General features: G+C 46.1%; 1 protein-coding gene across 1 annotated transcript in view; it reads left to right on the top strand.

The window, feature by feature from the left end:
- PAWR (pro-apoptotic WT1 regulator) overlaps positions 1-19,569 on the top strand; it is a 104,320-nt gene that overhangs the window by 28,089 nt on the left and 56,662 nt on the right. The window lies entirely within an intron of this gene.

The raw sequence follows: 19,569 nt of genomic DNA, 5'->3' as shown, positions 1-19,569 counted from the left end.
AATGGGCTGCCCAGGGAGGTGGTGGAGACACCATCACTGGAGGTGTTCAGGAGGAGACTTGATAGGGTGCTTGGTGCCATGGTTTAGTTGATTAGGTGGGTTGGATTGATTGATAGGTTGGACGCAATGATCTTGAAGGTCTCTTCCAACCTGGTCTGGTCTGTTCTGTTCTATGTTTGTTCTCCAGTTACAGACAGAATCACAGAATTAACCAGATTGGAAAAGACCTTCAATATCATCGACTCCAACTTATCACCCAACGCCATCTAATCAACTATACCATGGCACCAAGTGCCTCATCCAGTCTGGTTTTAAACACTTCAGGGATGGTGACTCCTCCAACTCCCTGGGCAGCACATTCCAATGGCAAATCACTCTGTGAAGAGCTTCTTCTCCAAACCATTCCAAATTTAAACCATAGCTATGGTTTAAATCTGCAAATAGCATTAAATGTTTATTCTGACCAGCAGAGAAGTAGCAGCAATTTCCACATCCCACCAAATAACCTTTCCAGTAGTGTTTGTTTTGATAAAAGTTATTTGCCACCCATGTGCTCCTAGGGGAAAAAAAATGCGTACTCTGGTAGATTAATAAGAATGCTTTTTAAGGAAGAACAAATGAAGTTTAGCGATAGAGTGGACTTGCAAAGTGAGGATATGGGGTCCTGGACAGTGGCATTGAGTGCACCCTCAGCAAGTTCGCTGCCAACATGAAGCTGTGTGGTGCAGCTGACAGCTGGAGGGAAGGGATCCATCCAGGGGCACCTGGGCAGGCTTGAGAGCTGAGCCCATGACAACCTCATGAGGTTCAACAATACCAAGTGCAAGGTCCTGTGGCTGGGTCAGGGTAATCCCAAGCACGGATATAGGCTGGGCAGGGACTGGCTCGACAGCAGCCCTGAAGAAAAGGCCTTGGGGGTGCTGGTGGAGAAGCTCAACAGGAGTCAGCAGTGAGCACTTGCAGCACAGAGAGCTGAGCACAGCCTGGGCTGCAGCAAGAGAAGTGTGGCCAGCAGGGCCAGGAAGGTGTTTCTCCCACTCTGCTCCACCTGGAGTACTGCCTTCAGTTCTGAGCCTCTGTTCCAGGAAGGATCTGGAGGTGCTGGAAGGTGTCCAGAGAAGAGCCATGAGAAGGAGCAGAGGGCTGGAGCTGCTCTGCTGTGGAGACAGACTGAGAGAGTTGGGGCTCTTCAGTCTGGAGAAGAGAAGGCTCCCAGGAGACCTAATAGTGGGCTTCCAGTATCTGAAGGGGGCTACAGGAAAGCTGGGGAGGGACTTTTGAGGCTGTCAGGGAGTGATAGGACTGGGGGGAATGGAGCAAAACTAGAAGTGGGTAGATTGAGATCGGATGTTAGGAAGAAGTTGTTCCCCATGAGGGTGGTGAGAGACTGGCACAGGTTGTCCAGGGAGGTGGTGGAAGCCTCATGCCTGGAGGTTTTTCAGGCCAGGCTGGATGTGGCTGTGAGCAACCTGCTGTAGTGTGAGGTGTCCCTGCCCATGGCAGGGGGTTGGAACTGGCTGATCCTTGAGGTCCCTTCCAACCCTGACAATTCTATGATTCTATGCTATTTTACAGGATGGTTTTGGACATTGAGTGATGCTGTTTGTGAAGCGTCATGTGGTTTAGTGTTGGGGTTTTATTTCCTTGGTTTCTATTCAGAAAGCCAAATTTTAAAATATGTCTTCAAAGAAATCTTGGGTTGTGTTGATTACTTTGTTTTTAAACTTGGATAATATGAAAATGAAATGTACAGTTGTTCTGTTAATCCAAATGGTATGGAATGACTTGTTCATGAGCAAAGTGGGTGGTTTAATTTGAGCCCAAAGGCAATGTTGGGAAATTTCAAAGTACTTTTGTCATCCTATTGCTTGTCGGTGTGCTATTATTATTTATCAGTAAACCATGAGCTTGCTGTTGAGGTCATAGAATCATAGAATTGTAAGGGTGTGGTCTCAGCAGAGTGGAGCAGAGGGAGAGAATCACCTCCCTGGCCCTGCTGGCCACACTCTTGATGCAGCTCAGAAAGCCAAGCAGAGCCGGGGCTGCAAGTGCTCACTACTGGCTCCTGTTGAGCTTCTCCTCCACCAGCACTTCCAAGGTCTTTTCTTCAGGGCTGCTCTCAAGCCAGTCCCTGCCCAGCCTGTGTCAGTGCTTGGGATTGCCCTGACCCAGCTGCAGGACCTTGCACTTGGTCTTGTTGAACCTCATGAGGTTGTCATGGGCCCAGCTCTGCAGCCTGTCCAGGTGCCTCTGGATGGATCCCTTCCCTCCAGCTGTCAGCTGCACCACACAGCTTGGTGTCATCAGCAAACCTGCTGAGGGTGCACTCAATGCCACTGTCCATGTCACCAACACAGGTGTTAACCAAGCCTGGTCCCAGTGCTGATCCCTGAGGGACTCCTCTTGTCACTGGCCTCCACTTGGACATGCTTAAGTCTTTTTCTTTGACAGTTTGAAGGAGTTACTCAGGGGGCATATTGAAGTTGACTCTATCTTCCTGTGAATAAATATGACACCTGTGATTGTAAAGTTTGCAAACAGGCCTCAGTAGTGTTCAACAATACGTTAAAGTAGTCACAAAGTCAATTTGCTATTATTATAAATAATAGCGAATAGGATAAATAAGATGTCCCTTCCCCCAAGTTCTTCTCTCCTCCTGACTTGTGGCATGGCAGGGGTTGTTTGATTTCACAGTATCACCAAGGTTGGAAGAGACTTCAAAGATCATCAAGTCCAACCTGTCACCACAGGCCTCATGGCTAGACCATGGCACCAAGTGCCACGTCCAATCTCCTCTTGAACACCTCCAGGGATGGTGACTCCACCACCTCCCTGGGCAGCACATTCTAATGGAGAATGACTCTCTCAGTGAAGAACTTTCTCCTCACCTCCAGCCTAGACTTCCCTGGCACAGCTTGAGACTGTGTCCTCTTGTTCTGGTGCTGGTTGCTAGAGAGAAGAGACCAACTTCCTCATGGCTACAACTTCCCTTCAGGAAGTTGTAGAGAGCAAGAAGGTCTTTCCTGAGCCTCCTCTTCTCCAGGCTAAACAACCCCAGCTCCCTCAGCCTCTCCTCACAGGGCTGTGCTCAAGGCCTCTCCCCAGCCTCATTGCCCTTCTCTGGACGCGTTCAAGTGTCTCAATGTCCTTCTTCAACTGAGGGACCCAGAACTGGGCACAGGACTCAAGGTGTGGCCTAACCAATGCAGAGTCCAGGGGCACAATGACTTCCCTGCTCCTGCTGGCCACACTATTCTTGATGCAGACCAGGATGCCATTGGCCTTCTTGGCCAGCTGGGCACACTGCTGGCTCATGTTTAGGCAGCTGTCAACCAGCACCCCCAGGTCCCTCTCTGTTTGGCAGCTCTCCAGCCACTCTAACCCCAGTCTGTAGCTCTGCATGGGGTTGTTGTGGCCAAAGTGCAGCACCTGGCACTTGGATTTGGTTTGGTGGTGTTGTGCGCTGTGGGCGTTGGTTGGTTGGTTGGTTTTGCTTTTCCCTTTTTTCCAGTCTGCTGTTAAGCTTGAAGGAGGTGTGAGAATCCCCAGGAATTAGCCATTTGCCAGGAATGTGACTCCTGAGGGACGGTCTGTGCTAACACACTGCTTTTGCATCAGTGATGTGCTGCTCGTCAAAGTAAATTAGAGCACAGCTTATTCATTCTCCTGCTCCATCAGAGGCGGTGGGGTTTGAATGCCCATTACCCTTTATTCTTCAGGCTTCATTAATAGTTTGGGACCATGAGTAAAGTTCTAGGTCACTGGCCCTTTCCCCGCTAGTGTTAACGGAGCCCTTTTTAAGTCTGCTGGAATGTGAGGAATGAAGTTTTGCTTCCTTTTTTGGGAGCTGCTGATTTTCGCCTGTCCTGGGATTACTTGGAGCTTCTGCATTGCTTTAAGCAATAAAAGAGTATGGCTAATTTATTTACTATGAATAATTAGAATTTACAACACAAAGAAATTACATTTAAGGCTTAGCCTTTCAGGAAACTCATTATCATGTCTATGAAGATTCCCTGGAAGATGGGAGCTGAATGCTGAGAGGATTTGATTTGAAGGAGGCTGGTTTAAGTTTCTTTTTATTTTTATGTTAAGGCCTCTTTCTATTCTGATGCCCTGAGGGGAGCAATCAGATTGGAATAAACAAATAAGGAATTATTTTAAGATCAGCACGCCTCAGAGTGTATTTAAATAAATAAACAAATCAGACATTGTATTTGAAACAGAGATGTACAAATCCAGTCTTTAATGTGAAGCTCTCTCTTCATATATCAATTTAACACTAGCAGCTTCAGTGTCAGATATCATAGGATTTTATCAGGTTAGGTTCTGTAAGAGTTTTGTGAAGAGGAGGCTCAGGGGGAGCCCTTCTTGCTGTCTACAACTACCTCTGCCTGTCTCTTCTCCCAGGCAACTAGCACCAGAACAAGGGGACACAGTCTCAAGCTGTGCCAGGGGAAGTTTAGGCTGGAGGTGAGGAGAAAGTTCTTCCCAGAAAGAGTAATTGGCCTTTGGAATGTGCTGCACAGGGAGGTGGTGGAGTCAGGGTGCCTGGAGGTGTTCAATAGGGGATGGGATGTGGCACTTGGAGCCATGGTGTAGTTGTCAGGAGGTGTTAGGTACTAGGCTGGACTTGCTGATCTCTGAGGTATTTTCCAACCTGGCTGATTCCATTGTTTCTAAGTGCAAACAGGTTTAAATCAGAAACAGTTTTGAAATAAGCAAATTTTTTTTCACTTACAAAACCCCCTTCTTGTTATCTTACTGAAATGTGCTTTGCATGTTGCTGATTGTGTTTTTCAAGGGAAAAGATCAGGAGCAGTGAGGATGTTCTCTCTTTTTGTGCCTGTATGACTGTATCCAAGTTCCTGTCCGCAACCCAGGTTTTGTTCTGCAGCAAACTCAATTTAAATCCTCCTAGGAATGCACAATATCCTTGCCAAGGGGTTTCACAGAGCAATTGAAAGCTGTGTTTCAAAACAGGCATTCTTTACAGATTCCTCAATTAAACTTTTGCCTTTAAGAATCAGCTGTAGCAGTCCTTGTGCTTTGTGGCCAACGGAGGTAAGTGTTTGGTCTGTGCTGCTGAATAAAGTACAAAGCTCAGCATGGTTAGCTGTGCCGGTAGGGCAGCTCAGAGGAGGGTGACATTTGAAGGAAACCCCAAATTAAAGCACTGTAGGAGTGTAACAAATAAAATAACCCCCTTGAGTTGATTAAAAAAGAAAAGGAAACAGAACCAAAATTACAATTCTTGTCACTTTTTTCAAAGGTTATGGTTAAGACATGTATCAAAGCCAGTGGAGTCAGATACATCCCCAGTGTTTCCAACACCTGGCTCCATACAGGTGGTTCAGCCAGTGGCTTTCAGGTGGTTCAGACAATAGCTTTCAGATGTTTTCTCTGGAAGTGCGTAGCAGTCAGTATCTGTTTCTGAGAACTGTGATCCTACGGACTGGCTTGAATCTCTCCTGCTTGCAGTAGAAGCTGCATTTGTCTGCTGCAAGGAACTGACTGCTTTGGACTTGGGGTTCTGGTCAGCCATCAGCTATGATTCTGTTAGGGTTGGGTTTTGTGCCTCTTCGCTGCCTTTATCACTTAAGGCAGAATGCCACATCCAGCTGGTGGCCAGTCACTAGTGGTGTCCCCCAGGGATCAGATCTGAGCCCCACCCTCTTTAATATCTTCATTGATGATCTGGATGAGGGGATTGAGTCAGTCATCAGCAAATTTGCAGATGACACCAAGTTGGGAGCAGATGTTGATCTGTTAGAGGGCAGAAGGGCTCTGCAGAGGGACCTCGACTGACTGGACAGATGGGCAGAGTCCAACAGGATGGCATTCAACAAATCCAAGTGCCAGGTGCTGCACTCTGGCCACAACAACCCCATGCAGAGCTACAGACTGGGATCAGAGTGGCTGGAGAGCTGCCAAACAGAGAGGGACCTGGGGCTGCTGATTGACAGCCACCTAAACATGAGCCAGCAGTGTGCCCAGCTGGCCAAGAAAGCCAAGGGCATCCTGGCCTGAATCAAGAACAGTGTGGCCAGCAGGAGCAGGGAAGTCATTGTGCCCCTGGACTCTGCATTGGTTAGGCCACACCTTGAGTCCTGTGTCCAGTTCTGGGCCCTTCAGTTTAGGAAGGACATTGAGACACTTGAACGTTTCCAGAGAAGGGCAACGAGGCTGGGGAGAGGCCTTGAGCACAAAGCCCTATGAGGAGAGGCTGAGGGAGCTGGGGTTGCTTAGCCTGGAGAAGAGGAGGCTCAGGGGAGACCTCATTGCTCTCTACAACTACCTGAAAGGTGGTTGTAGCCAGGAGGGAGTTGGTCTCTTCTCCCAGGCAACTAGCACCAGAACAAGAGGACACAGTCTCAAGCTGCACCAGGGGAAGTTTAGGCTGGAGGTGAGGAGAAAGTTCTTCACTGAGAGAGTCGTTCTCCATTTGAATGTGCAGCCCAGGGAGGTGGTGGAGTCACCGTCCCTGGAGGTGTTCAAGAGGAGATTGGACGTGGCACTTGGTGCCATGGTCCAGTCATGAGGTCTGTGGTGACAGGTTGTACTCGATGATCTTTGAGGTCTCTTCCAACCTTGGTGGTTCTGTGATACTGATGGGCATGCAGTTAGCCCAGCACAATGCACAGCAAAGGCTTTCAGATGGTCAGTTTGGATGCTTCCGATGAATCCTTCCAGTTCTGAGGTCTGTTAGCTTGGTCATAATCTGTCATGCTGTTCTGCCTTTCCAGTTAGATGGGTATTGCTATGCTACATTGATGAGTACTTGGCATTAGTAGTACCTGTTCAGGAAAATCTGTGTTCTGCCTGGTGGAAACAGGAGTTAAGTGTTTGTGTCATAAAAGAATTTTCCAAGGTGTTAGCTCATCTCCAGCAAGAGTAAATGTTTGGAAGTAAGCATGTTCAGATAACCTGCACTCAAGGCAGTTGACCACAGCAGCCTCTAGGCCAGAAATAAGATCCTCCATGTATATAAATAAAGATAGCCAAATGTTAACCTAGTTGTTCACTTTTCAGATCAGCCAGAAAAAAATCTCGACCAGGCTTATTTTAGGCATAAACTACTATATCTTAATTATAATAATACCTTTCTTTAACCTTACTGCAAATACATGTCAGAGGTACAGTTGAAAAAGTAATGGAAGCATGAATGGAGCTCTCATGGTTTCAAGAAAAAGGAGTTCCATTTAAAAAGATGTGAAAATTTTTCCTTAAAGCAGTAATAAGAGACTACTAAACCCTCAGCACACAGGGCATAGTGTAATATCGATGTGGTCTTGATTTCAGTGGGAATTGACACTTGTATGTGTTAGCAAGAGAGATTGCTGTTGTGAGGAATGCTATGTACACAAGGTATACATATTCTAATGATAGTTTGTGTATCTGGGTGAAGACCACGAGTAACTCGGTACACATGTCACAAGGTGTTAGGCCAGCTCACAGAATCACAGAATTAACCAGGTTGGAAAACACTTCTGAGATCATCAAGTCCAACTTATCACCCAACACCATCCAATCAGCTGAACCATGGCACTAAGTGCCTCATCCAGTCTCTTTTTAAACACCTCCAGGGACAGTGACTCCACCACCTCCCTGGGCAGCACATCCCAATGGCTAATCTCTCTTTCTGGGAAAAATTTCTTCCTCACATCCAGCCTAAACCTCCCCTGGCACAGCTTGAGACTGTGTCCTATCCTTCTGTCACTGTTGCCTGGGAGAAGAGACCAACCCCCACCTGGCTGCAACCTTCCTTCAGGCAGTTGTAGATGGCAAGAAGGTCTCCCCTGCGCCGCCTCCTTCTCCAGGCTGAGCAACCCCAGCTCCCTCAGCCTCTCCTCACAGGGCTGTGCTCAAGGCCTCTCCCCAGCCTCATTGCCCTTCTCTGGACACCTTCAAGTGTCTCAATGTCCTTCCTAAACTGAGGGGCCCAGAACTGGACACAGTCCTCAAGGTGTGGCCTAACCAGTGCTGAGCACAGGGCAGAATGACTTCCCTGCTCCTGCTGGCTACACTATTCCTGATACAGGCCACGATGCCACTGGCCTCCTTGGCCACCTGGGCACACAGTTCTAGTGGTTCATGTCCTTGTGCTGTTCCTCTTGTGGTATGGACAACTGTTTTATAATAGGGGAAGTGGCAGGTCTTGAAGATAACATTTTTGGGTTTTGATGAATTAATTTACAGCAGGATCAATTCCTCTACAAGCAAGCATTGTGGAAGGACAGAAGGAAGAGCAGTACAGGTTTCCAGGACAAGCAGAAGATGAAGATGGTCTGTTTGACCAGTCTTGAGTTCATGCTGCTCATGGTGGGAAAACCAGGTTAAGAAATCCAGCTTCTCTCCATTCTGATCATTTATAGTTATGTTGCAGTGTTCTTTTCAGCTACAATGGTACAGCTGCTTCTGGAGCCAAGTTTTAAGGACCAGTGTGTTAATCCACTGTCATTGACCCCTAATATGACTTTTTTGTCTTTGGAAGCATGCAACTCTGTGTGATGGTGGTGAAGTTTCCAGTGTGTGGATGGGTTAGTTCTGCAACTCTATAGTAGTCCTCTTTCTGCTCCATAGAGTAATAGCAGACATGCAGGTTACAAGGAGAAAACTCTTCCATTGCCCACACAGCCTGCAGCTTAAAGAAGTCACCTTGGCCATGTGTCAGAGCTCACAGGATCATAGGATGTTACGGTTGGAAGGGACCTCCAGAGATCATCAAGTCCAACCCCCATGGCAATCAGGACCATAGAATCCAGCACAGGTCACACAGGGCTTGAAAGTCTCCAGAGAAGGAGACTCCACAACCTCTCTGGGTAGCCTGTTCCAGTGTGACCCTCAGAGTGAAGAAGTTCCTCCTGATGTTGAGGTGGAACCTCCTGTGCTGGAGTTTCTATCCATTGCCCCTTGTCCTGTCCCAGGGCACAACTGAGCAGAGCCTGTGCCCTCCCTCTTGACCCCCAGCCCTCAGATATTTATAAACATTGATTAAATCCCCTCTCAGTCGTCTTCTCTCATGAATAAACAGCCCCAGGGCTCTCAGCCTTATCAGGCAGTGCTCCAGTCCCTTCAGCATCCTCACAGCCCTCTCTTGGACTCTCAAGTAGAGGGGTCCCTCCTGAACTGGGGAGCCCAGAACTGGGTGCTATGTGCCAGGTTAGGTCTCAGCAGGGCAGAGTAGAGGGGGAGGAGAACCTCTCTGGCTCTGCTGGACACACTCCTCTGAATGCACCCCAGGATCCCATTGGCCTTCTTGGCCACCAGGGCACATTGCTGTCCCATGCTGAATCCATAGCTTATTTCCCCTTAAAAATAGATGCTGCTTACTGCTATCAAGGACATTGTATTCCCACATAGTTAATAACATAAATATGTACTTTCATTATTTTTCTGGTTTGAATTGCTGAGGTTTGACTTTTCTGAGACTTTAAAACCCTTTACTGTATCCAGCCTGCTTTGGATCCTTTTAGGTGGCTTTCCTGACCCTGGCTCTTGTGATCCTGTAGTTAGCCTAGTCCAAGATATACAAAACACTAGATTCACTTTTAATAGAGGTAGTTTTCTACTCCTATATTACTTGATGTGGCTCACTAGTGTCAGAGGAGGTGATGCATAGGGCTGGTAGCTGCCCATGGGCAGGAGTGGGAAGAAGATTTGGAGTATGGCTAAATGGACACAGGCAAATTTTAAGCTGTTGTGGAACCTCAGCCCCTGTCCCTCACTTTGTTAAATTCGTTAGGAATCTTGGGGGAGGAAAAGTCTTGTTTTCTTGGCTGGAGAAAACACTTGCAAGGCGGGTGGGGGGCATGTGAAAATAAAAAATAGGAACTAAAATCCAAGCAATGCGGAGTTATTTCAGTGTCCAAATGCTTTGGCTCAGCTTTAGGGTGAAGGTTCAGTTCTGATTCTATCTGCAGTAGTTTCCTTTGAATTGTCTAGTGGCCTCGTACAGTCAGCCATAGACTTGCAGAGGTTTTATTTCCACATGCTTTAGTGGCGTTTGAGAGACTTTATTTTCCTACTCATCCAATACAGCCCAGAATCCTGCGGGCAGTGGAGGGGAAGGGTTGAAAATATTTCCTGAACAAAAAGGTAATATAGGTATATATCTAAAGCCGCCTGCTGCTTTCGGTGGCTTTTAGTGCAGGTGCTGAGAGGTTAACAGCCAGCCCATCACTTCTATTGTAGCAAGAGATGAGGTTTTTTTTCCTAACCTAAAGCAACGTTAATTTCCATTTAAGGAAGAATGCCTGCAGGAGCCAGTGGTATTTACTAACTGCGCCTGTGAAAACATTCCTTTTCACCCTCAGATGCTCACTCAGCCTTCTGTTTTCCAAGTGACATTATTACAGGCTTTAGATTGTAGTCTGAGAAATTAAAAGCCTGGTTTAATATTGTGAACAGCTGAATCCTCAGCCCTGAGTCCTCTTCGGGTACTTGCTCGCTTGCATGCCCCTGACTTGAATGGAGTGTAAACGTGTAGCAATGCTTTGGTGGGGGAAATCCCGCCCCCCCGTTTACAACATGAAGACATTTACTGGAGCATCATTTTATCTTTGAAAGTGGTTTTGGGTTTTCTTTAATCATTTATGCTCTTAAACCCAGATGTTTTTCTTGTATTATTTTTTTCTTTAATGTATTTAAAAATTGGCTGTGATGGGTTATTGATGAATTGAGCTCTGAATGCCCATCTCTAGTGTTGTCAGCTCATGCTAATTCCTCTCCTTGTCCTCTGGTGAAAGGCTGTCCGCGTCGGGCTGGCCACATGAATGGCTCAGGGCTGCTCCATGGTAACGCTGTGAATGTGCCTACCCTGTGGTACCTACAGGGTATGGAAAGTTGTTTACCTTCCTCTCATTGGGGGATGGTGGAGCTTGAGTTACCTTCTGTTTGCCACAGTTTGGTCTACTGAAAACCACTCTTGTGAGCAGTTACCATGGAGAAGACCATGAGTGTTAATTTGTGTGTCTGTCATAACCTCACCCTCACGGTCTCTACCCTCAATAGAGAATGGGGGGGAGGGGCGCCACAGCCCTTTCATTCTGTGCTGCAGTAAGGGAGACCCTTGCCAGTGCTTTGGGTCTGGAGCACACAGCCAATCTGTTTCGGCGTGTAGCAGAGTTTCCTGATCGTCTTTAATGAGCAGATTTCTGACTGCTTCAGGGAAGATGACTTTATCCATTTGTTCCTGTTTTACAGTCGAGAAACATGTGTTACAGTTGATGTTATGAAGCAGGATAACAAATGTGTCAGAGGCTGAAATCTGACTGCTTTGCTTGAGCTGTCTGGCCCGAAAAAGTAGATCTGTGGACATGCAAAGAGCTTTCTGGTTGTTGAAGACCTGCTCTAGACTTAGGCAAGTAAAGGCACAGCTGAAAAACTGAAAACTGTACCATTCACTCAATCAAAAAAAGAACCAAAACCCACCCACCCTAAAACCACAACTGGAAAAGTGCCCTTTTTTTGTACAGACCTTTTCTGCATTTGCAAATAGAAGTTTTTATTTATCCAGTATTTCCCCTGTTTTATTTACTTCTCCTTTATTCTGCTTTGATTTACTGTGGAAATACCTTGCTCTCTTTTGCAGTGAGTTACAGCAGTGCAGGGTTCTGGTGAGTGCAGTTGTTTTCAGCTACTGTGTGACGTGACTCATTCCTCCCATTACAATCCTATACAACATGCTCTCCCACCTGGATGGATTGGGTTTTGTGTCTATGCATGTTCTTGTCTGTTCTGAGGTCATCAGAGTCAAATGCTGCTTTTGTACTAAAGTACTTGAAGCTACCAGTATTGTTTTGTGGACTTAAAGTGTATATCTGAAATGCTCTTGAGTGATGAAGATTGGCCTGCATGCTTCCATCCTGAAGGCCTATATTCCTTTACCTTCTGGGAGCACAGTATGTCCAGCTCTGTCTTAAACGTGGAATCAAAATGGGAGGATACTGGGTGAGTGTTGCAGGGGAAATTGGGCACACTGACAGTAACAAACACCAGAAAGAAAGTACAGTGCGTAGTTTTGCTTCTCAGATTGATTGAAACGGACGTGTCCTTTGCTTCCTTAATTTTGCTGCTGTAATCTTGGTTTACTGGAGTAGCTCCCTCTCACCAGGCATCAGCTACATGTTCTTTCTGTGGTGCTTTCCCACAGCTCTTCCTGTCTCCCACGCTTTCTCCTCCTCACTCTTAAGTCAGCACTATAGTTCCCTCAGTTCCTCACAGAGCCTTTGAATGGTAAGAGTCAAACACCTGCTGCGCTGGTTCAGAGTTCTATACAGCACTGCCTGCTCAGGTGGAAGGGTAGCTGCCTGCTTTGTCTAGCCCCTTGAATTACTGTGGCAGCTAATCTGCATCTTTTACTTCTAGCAAACTTGAAATAATAAAAAAAAAGAAAGAACCCCCCACAGCAGACCATGCTTGTGCAACTTTTCATATCTTAGAGATACTAATCTGTTCCTAAAAATTATTTATGACTGCCTGGAACGCACCACTGCTACACTCGCCCCCCCCCCCCCCCCCCCCCCCCCCCCACCCACTGATGACTGCAAAACCATGGGGACAAAAGAGCTGGGATTCCTGAGTAGTGTTTCCATAAGAAGCAGAGGTTCGAATGCTGCTGGTGACAGAAGACTTTTCATGCTGTTTGGATATGGGATTGCACTATGAGAACCTGGAGGGAATTTCCATCAGGAGCTTTGGACATGAATTTATTAAAAGGAAAAAAAAAAAAGAGGGAGGGGGAGGAGGATGGGGATTGGTAGAGCCCCTGAGAAAGAGGTCTTCCTCCTAATTGAAGACTGATCTTAGAAGTCTGCATTGGGAAACAGCTTCACGGCATTGTCACTAGGGCTAAGTTGTAGGTATAAGTAGTAGTTACAATTATTGACTGCAGCAGCAGCAGCTTCAAACTGTGTGACTGTTATCTGGGCATTGCCATCTTAGCAGGCTTCAGTACTACAGCTGTGCATTATCTGCTTGCATGGCTTAGATCAGTTTTGTCTATTCCTGATATCAGTGCTGAAGGCTTCAGAAGTGCTTGTTTATTGCCTCGCCAGTTCAATTCAGCAGTCGTTACCCAGTTATGTGCTATCCTGTTTATGGTGCTTTGTCAGCCCTTGCTCTCCTCTTTTGCCCCATGGCTGATTGTGGAGTCCCTATCTGTCTGGTTAGAACAGCTATTTATATTAGAACTCAAAAGAACCAGCTAGGACAGCATAAAACCTGGTTAATATTTTGCTGGGGATTGGGAAGGTCCCACTCCCAAACAAGAAATGTGGCACGACTCTCAAAAAGCATTGTGCTGAAGTTCTGTTTTTCCCCTTACAATTGGTTCTGAGGCTGTTGTCATGCCATGGCCATGCTTGCTTGGCTCGTCAGCAGCCTCTTTGGTTTTGTTTAGTTTGACCAATCCCACACCCACTGTGTGTAAACACTGAAGGAGAGCGTCACTTGGGTAAAAAAAGAAGAATGGCAAATAACTCATTAAGCAAGAGAGCAGAAACTTCTGGAGGCACTGTACTACATTTATTCTTTCAAACAGTTTAAATGTAACTTCATATCCAGACAACATCGATGTCAACAGCTTGCACACTTCAGAGGCTGGGCTAGGTAGAAATACAGTACACTAATGAACCTGTCTGATCTTCTTTCAGAGCATTCCTTAAATACTGATCTCAGCTTTATTTCTTTTGGGGAGTACAATAGAATAGACCAGGTTGGAAGAGACCTTCGAGATCATCACGTCCAACCTATCATCCAACACCACCTAATCAACTAAACCATGCAACCAAGCATCCTATCAAGTCTCCTTCCGAACACCTCCAGTGATGGTGACTCCACCACCTCCTCGGGCAGCACATTCCAATGAGCAATCACGCTCTCTGTGTAGAACTTCTTCCTAACCTCCAGCTTAAACCTCCCTTGGTGCAGCCTGAGACTGTGTCTTCTTGTTCTGGTGCCGGTTGCCTGGGAGAAGAGACCAACCTCTGCCTGTCTACAACCTCCCTTCAGGTAGTTGTAGACAGCAATAAGGTCACCCCTGAGTCTCCTCCAGGCTAAGCAACCCCAGCTCCCTCAGCCTCTCCTCATAGGGCTTGTGTTCCAAACCCCTCACCAACTTTGTTGCCCTTCTCTGGACACCTTCCAGCAAGTCAACATCCTTCCTAAACTGAGGGGCCCAGAACTGGACACAGGACTCGAGGTGTGGCCTAACCAGTGCAGTGTACAGGGGCAGAATGACCTCCCTGCTCCTGCTGGCCACACTGTTCCTGATGGCAGGCCAGGATGCCATTGGCCCTCTTGGCTGCCTGGGCACACTGCAGGCTCATGTTCAGCCTACAATCAATGTAGTCGGGAAGAGAGCAGCAATTAGATGCCGTCTGTATTGTCCCATTAAAAGGAACGTTTCAGTTTGGAAAGTAGCATTTCCCCCAAAATTTGTTTCTCTTGCCTCTCTTGTAGCTTTCAAGAGGAGAGGGCTGAATCTGTGTGTTCTTTATCTGCATGACAATGCACTTCTTTTCTCTTTCGGAGCACTGCTTTTGTTTGCTTCGTTCTGGCAGAATGACACAGCAATGGAAGTCAAAGTGGTGGTGGTTATAGGCATTTAAACTCCATTACCTAACTGTTCTTTGAGTGGGGTAGTTCTTTGAGCTGGTCGGCAAACTGCTTACATTCCTGAGAGTCTGCATGCTCTCTAATGCCCCTTCACTGGCTGTTGGGTTTTATTTTTCTCTCCTTAAGAGGAAGGAGCCGTGATAATGGAATAATTTCCTGTGGAACAGGTGGCAGCAGTTTGACTTCTCTGTATAACAGTGTTCAGTCAATGATGCTCTTTGGTGCTTCTGCTCTCAAATGGTACTCAATCAGAAAAGGCTCTAAGATGCTAACTTTCAGTAGACTGTTAAATAGTTTATGAAATAGCTTAATTTTGGTATCTTGCCAATCCATACTTTTAAATTGTTACTTCTAGGAAGTTTTTTATGCTAGTTAGCTTGGCTTTTGCAAGTTCTCTTGCCTCCCTGGCATTTGAGTCTCTCTCTGTACCATTAGTTTCACTAAACAGTTAAATAGAGCATGTCCACCAATCATTCTTGACAAACCTTGTGGTGGAGGGTATTGTGGTGATTAGCTTAAGTTAAACATTTTACTTTTGAACTCACTCTTGTGGTATGTTTGAAGGCAGTGGTGGCCAAGCTATGTATTTTGCTGAATAACAAAGTGCAGCCATAGCTGCTTTTTGTTATTGTAATGAGGGATAATTGACATTCTGGTGTTGATGTAGTTGATGCTTTACTTAAAGCTTTAAAAGAATTCAAAATACTTTGTTATTTTGCTCTAATACAGACAAATATGTTGGATTCTCCCCTCCCCCAACATAGCTGTAAGTGGGTTTTAGGACTGCAAATTGGTTTTGGTATTAAATGCAACAGGGTATGCAAAGTAGGCACTTTTCAATTCTCATTATGGGTGAGAAGAGGATGGAATTGGAATGGGACTTACAATCACAAATGCGATCAGTTTTGTAGAGCAAGATCTGGTCTCTCAAGTGATGTTGTCTGTTTTGATTGCTTTGTTGGCGGTGTGGTCAAGGATGAGGCTGCAGTCAGCTGTGCTCTGGCCCACCTGCTGGTCACTGACCAGCTGCATTTGGATCTCTTTTGATCTCAGATACCAAAGATTCCTGCCTTTATTCTCTCTCTCTGGGTTAAAAAGCCATGCTTGAGACCACTCTAATTGTTGATACTGGACTGCTCCATTTGGATACGTTGACTTTTAGAAGTGCACAAAGAGGATTCAGATAACGTGTTCAAGTTCAGTATCCTTTTTTGGGCTCTATTAACGTGAGAATTGGGCTCGAGTATTCTTAAGAAAATAGTCTTTTACAGGGTAATCCATATCCATAAAGCTGTTTGTAGGTTTAAAATAGCTCCTGTGAATAAAATTAGCTCTTTCTGCCTCGATAAGGATGTTTTTCAACTTGTAAAGAAAAACACTTAGGCTAAACTTGATGAAAGGCTTTTAGTGAAACATGGGCGGTTTTCCCAATTACACTGTTGCTCTAATTAAAGGTATTACTATAGACCCTTTTTACTTAAGTATTTTGGGTACTGTCTAGACACTAATAAAGGTGTGTTTAAAAACAGTGTTTCTGAAAGGGAGAAATAATTTCAAAGCTTTTCAGTTCGGAATTTTTGCTTGGTTGTGCTCTGCCCTGTTGAGACCACACCTGGAGTACTGTGTCCAGTTTGGGCCTCCTCAGTTCAAGGGAGACAGAGACCTGCTGGAGGGAGTCCAAGGGAGAGGCAGGAGGATGCTTAGGGGACTTGAGCATCTCCCCTGTGCAGAGAGACTGAGAGCCCTGGGGCTGTTTAGTCTGGAGAAAGATGAGAGGGGATCTGATCAATGTCTATCAAATATCTGGGGTGGGTATCAAGTGGAGGGGGCCAAGCTCTTTTGGGTGGTGCATAGCAATAAGCCAAGGAACAACAGGTACAAACTTGAACAGAGAAGGTTTCACCTCACATGAGGAGAAACCTCTTTACAGTGAGGGTGGTGGAGCCCTGGAGCAGGCTGCCCAGAGAGTTTATGGAGTCTCCTCCTCGGGAGACTTGCAAAACCCACCTGGATGCATTCCTGTGCAGACTGCCCTGCGCTGGCAGGGGGTTGAATCCGATGATCTCTGGAGATCCCTTCCAACCTCTAATGTTCTGTGATTCTGTGATGATAGAAAGGATTGATACTGTGGAAAGAAGTAGCTGTTTGACAGCTATTGCAGCTGTGCATGATAAAGCAAGGATGCATTTGGGTTATACTACTGGAGTAAGAAGAGTGACTATAAAGAAATGATGTATTCAATAGTCATCATTCAGTCATCTTGTAGCTGCAGTTAACAGTTCCAGGCTTTTTTGAATCATCAGCTGAGGGCAAAAATGTTGATTTCCAGAATGTATTTTGTAGTAGTTAATTGCATAGTTACTTTTTTTTCCCCCCTTTTTATTTCCAGTGTCTCTGGAAATGCCTTGTATTTCTCTGTCTTGTATTTCTACTCACGAAAGCCTTTAGGAAATGTTTGCACTAAACAGAAACCTTTGCACCTTTTCAGTGTCTTGATAGGAAGTTGTGATAGTGTGCAAAGAACATTTAGCAAACATGGTAAAAAATTGATTTTTACTATTGTTCCAAGTTATTTTGGGGAAACCGGAAGCAGCCCACGTTTGTTCCCTCTCCTGGATTGCTAACTTGGTGAAGAAGCTAAACAAAACCAGTTAAGATAACTGATGGTACTCATTTTGGAGAGATTCTGTTTATTCACAGAATCACAGAATGTTAGGAGCTGGAAAGCTCATCCAGTCCAATCCCCCTGCCAGAGCAGGAGCACCTAGAGCAGATCACACAGGAACACATCCAGGCAGAGCTTGAATATCTCCACAGAGAGGGAGACTCCACAACCCCCCTGGGCAGCCTGTTCCAGTGCTCTGTCACCCTCACAGGGAAAAAATTTTCTCCTGTTTCCATGGTATTTCCTATGCCTTAGCTTCCACCACTGCCCCTTGTGCTGGCATTGGGCACCACCCAGCAGAGCCTGGCTCCAGCCTCTGGGCACTCACCCTGCACATCTTTGTCAACAGGAATGAGGGGACACAATACTCCAGGTGTGGCCTCACCAGGGCAGAGTAGAGGGGGAGGAGAACCTCTCTTGACCTACTCACCACAGCCCTTCTAATCCACCCCAGGATGCCATTGGCCTTCTTGGCCACCAGAGCACATTGCTGGCTCATGGTCAGCTTCCCAGCCACTAGGACCCCCAGGTCCTTTTCCCCTTCACTTCTCTCCAGCAACTCAGTCCACAGTCTGTACTGCTTCATGGGGTTGTTCTTTCCCAGGTGCAAGACTTTTCCCTTGCCCTTGTTGAACTTCATTTGATTTCTCCCTGCCCAACTCTCCAGTCTGGCTAAGTCTGGCTGAATTTATTGCCCAGTGTGAAGCTGAACATGGTTTTGCATTTATCTGCTTGCACATCTCATTCTGCCAGTGAAATATATTACCTCAAGTGCTCATTGTTTTCAAAAAGCTGATGTAATGCAACCATTCCAGAGGAGGGCAACAAAGTTGGTGAGGGGTTTGGAACACAAGCCCTATGAGGAGAGGCTGAGGGAGCTGGGGTTGCTTAGCCTGGAGAAGAGGAGGCTCAGGGGTGATGTTCTTGCTTTCTACAACTACCTGAAGGGAGGTTGTAGACAGGCAGAGGTTGGTCTCTTCTCCCAGGCAACCAGCACCAGAACAAGAGGACAGAGTCTCAGGCTGCATCAGGGGAGGTTTAGGCTGGATGTTAGGAAGTTCTGTACAGAGAGAGTGATTGCCCATTGGAATGGGCTGCCTGGGGAGGTGGTGGAGTCGCCGTTATTGCAGGTGTTCAGAAGGAGACTTGATAGGGTGCTTGGTGCCATGGTTTAGTTGCTTAGGTGGTGTTGGATTGGTTGATAGGTTGGACATGATGATTTTGAAGGTCTCGTCTGGTCTGGTCTAGAATAGAATAGAATAGAATATTCCTGGAGTTCCATGCAAGAGTTTGATTGGGCTCCTGTCTGCTTCAGGCAAAATCCAACTGGGCTAATTAAAACTCTTGAAACTAAGTTCTATACAGAGAGAGTGATTGCCCATTGGAATGGGCTGCCCAGGGAGGTGGTGGAGTTGCCGTCATTGGAGGTGTTCAGGAGGAGACTTGATGGGGTACTTGGTGCCATGGGTTAGCTGTTTGGGTGGGTTGGATTGGTTGATGGGTTGGACACGATGATCTTGAAGGTCTCTTCCAACCTGGTTTGGTTTATTCTAAATAAAGGGTTATTCTAAATAATGGCTGACCCTCCACAAAACGAACTGGGAAGATCTAAAATGTGCTCAGCCATCAGAACTGCAAGGTAAAAGCAAGTTGGGGCAGGAGGGGGGATGGGGACAGCATTTCTTGTGGCAAGATCAGCTTTGTTTGTGCTCAGAGTGATCTCTTGCCTGTAGGAATAGCACAAGTTGTCACGAAAAGTCCCTCCCCCCTGAATTTTTGTTTGTTCTGAGCAATGCACAAATGTTTATAAGAAGCAAACCTTTGAGTCATTAGAAATGCTCTCTCTGTACACTGTCTTCTTAAACTGCAGGCTGGTGGTGCTCTGGAATGCAGGGATAGCTTCGTGGCTGTTTCCTTCATCAGTCTGATTCTTGCAGAAAACATCTTATTCCGCCTGTGTTTGCCATACTAGAGGTTTACAGAGAAATGTTTATACTGCAGCTTCAAACACTTACTGAAATGCTAGAAAACCTAAAGAATTTTCTGTGGATTCCTTATATTGGGATCAGATGTAGGAATGTCACATTGAATATCTGCTACACAAAACTCAGATGATCTTAGTGGAAAGTAAGGCTCCGAAACGGTATGTGCCTTGCAGCAGAATAAAGCAGGAGGAGAGGAAAGGACAGAAAATTGTATAATGGGTCAGAATTATATCTTGGTGGTTGCTGACAGAGAAAGTAATTACTTCATTTATGTTGTTCAGTGACGTGAAACTAGTTTGT

Source organism: Melanerpes formicivorus, unplaced genomic scaffold (assembly GCF_026170545.1).
Source record: "Melanerpes formicivorus ecotype bairdi unplaced genomic scaffold, bMelFor1.0.p_v2 SCAF_64, whole genome shotgun sequence".
Taxonomy (NCBI): domain Eukaryota; kingdom Metazoa; phylum Chordata; class Aves; order Piciformes; family Picidae; genus Melanerpes; species Melanerpes formicivorus.
This window is presented reverse-complemented; position numbering and strand designations above follow the sequence as displayed.